The 2227-nt window shown below is 41.2% G+C and overlaps 1 pseudogene; it reads left to right on the forward strand.

The window, feature by feature from the left end:
* The first annotated feature begins 1565 nt into the window (after window positions 1-1565).
* On the forward strand, window positions 1566-1879 carry LOC111747001 (annotated as a pseudogene).
* Window positions 1880-2227: the final 348 nt, after the last annotated feature.

The raw sequence follows: 2227 nt of genomic DNA on the forward strand, positions 1-2227 counted from the left end.
CTAAGTTGAATGTTGAAGAGTGAAGCTGGAGTAAATGAGAGCCAGAGTGTCTTTATAGGAAATGGGGAAGGGGAAAGGGTGTAAGTACATGAGTTATGCATCCCTGCAACCACCTAAGCACGGCCATGATCCATCACTCACCTAGGAGATGAGTCGGATCTCTGGGGGCCCTGCTGCCCTCTGGCAAGGGGACCCTCAGGTATATGTCGACTCTCTGAAAACCACTAGGATAACTTTCCTTTGGAATTCATAGTCACAAACAATCTGTCCCCAGCAGAAACATACAACATACTGTTCTGAGAGGTCAGCTAAGTCTTAGACAAACCTGGAGACAAAGGCAGATGTCAAGATGTTATGGCCAATGAAGGGAACAGAGAAGAGGTGCAGACTTTGTTACTTTTTAATTGGAAGAAAGTGTTATTTCAGGCAGCAAGACATTTAAGAAATGCCATAAATTGTTTGTTGCTGTCACTGATAGAAGAAAGTGGATAGGCAGGAAGTGAACTTTTAAACTTAGCCATCTTCAAAAATTAAGGAGTGCCTAGGCCTAATGGGGAGCAGGTTACAGTAATAAATACCAATCAAGTCCAAGTGACAATGACAGGCACTTCCTTAGTCATTTTAACTAGTTAAGCACCTCTTAGTTATAATATTAAGATACTGACTTATTCTCAGAGCAGCATTTCCCAATGTTGTGCAGAAGAGGACACAAAGAACTCAAGAACACAGATCAGCCACAACCATTGCATGTAGCTGGATAAATTGGTCTCCTGCAAGTTCTTTATTATTATTTTCAAAATTTATTTAGACATGCTTGCAATTAATAGAATACATACATAGCTACTTAAAAAGATTATTGAATTCACAGCAGCTTTCCATCACCACAAGCTGCACTGTTCCAATCAATGGGTACAAATACTATCATCTGGGCATGCATGAACCCTCTCCTGCTCGAAAGAGTGAAAACTAAGCTCCATAGCTTAGGAAGGGCCTATTTGTGTTCATTTTTCTCCCGTGCACTCTACAAATTGCTTTTTCTTTATTCATGTCGTGCTGGCTCTTCCAGAGTAGACAAGAAACGAGATGGGAGTGCAGAGAGAGGCTGGAGAAAAGAGCAATGATTTAGCTGCTTTCCTTTTGTGCTGTGGGGAGATCTACTTCCCACCAAGTGAAAATCTTCATATGTTTTTCCAGCATATAGAGCTCTGAGGCTGCCAACATAAGTGAAATAAAGTGTAATTTAGTTTATGTAAAAAATATATATATCTGCTATTAGAATCAAAAGAATTATTAGGAAGAGGGATTATCTGAATTATTCATTGCTTCAAAAAGTAATCACTGATTTTCTATAATGTGCAAGGTTTGTAAACTGTCCCCCAGCACTTTACAAAATAGTGGGATACCACCACAAAAGAAACTGGGGAAGGAATGTAATGCTGCCAAAAAGATGGACACAAGAATTTATTAGCTTTTATTAAATTAGATTAAAATTTGTAAAGCTTTTTCAAATGATGACATTCAGTGCTGGCGCCTTCCACCGCAGCAGCCACTGAGGAGCAGCAGCCATGGCTCTGTGCTACCCCATAGCCATGGGCCTTGACAAGGGTCACAAGGTGACCAAGAACGTGAGCCAGCTGAGGCACAGCAGCCACCACGAGTGCCTCATTGAGCACACCAAGGTCATGCAGGACACAATCCCAGAGCTGTGTGGCTTTGCAGTTAAGGAGCACTGTGCCTAGAGCTCTCAAGGTCTCTAAGGACAAGTGGGCCCTGAAGTTCATCAAGAAAATGGTGGGGACACACATCTATGCCCAGAGGAAGAGAGGGGCTGAGCAACGCCCTTGCAGCCGTGAGGAAGGCGGCAGCCTTGAAGGACTGAGCTCCCTCCGCTCTGTGTGTAATAAAGCCTTTTCACAAAAAGAAGAGAAAGGAAAAGAAATTCAGTGCTGGCAAGTTATTGAAAATGATACACCCACACCCTCTGGTAGTAGCGTAAATTGATATAATTCTTTACCAAAGCAATTTGATGGTGCATTCAAGAGCCTTAAAATGTTCAGATCCGTTGATCCAGTAACTTATGGGAATTTTGTTTTAAGGAAATAAGCCAAAGGACATTAGAAGTTATATGCAGAAATATTTTCATTGAGCACAGTTTCTAATATTGAAAACTTGGAAGCAATCAAAAGGTTTAACAGTAGAGGAATATTAAAGTAAATTATAGTAAAGC

The sequence above is a fragment of the Pteropus vampyrus genome, unplaced genomic scaffold (assembly GCF_000151845.1).
Source record: "Pteropus vampyrus isolate Shadow unplaced genomic scaffold, Pvam_2.0 Scaffold208, whole genome shotgun sequence".
NCBI lineage: Eukaryota > Metazoa > Chordata > Mammalia > Chiroptera > Pteropodidae > Pteropus > Pteropus vampyrus.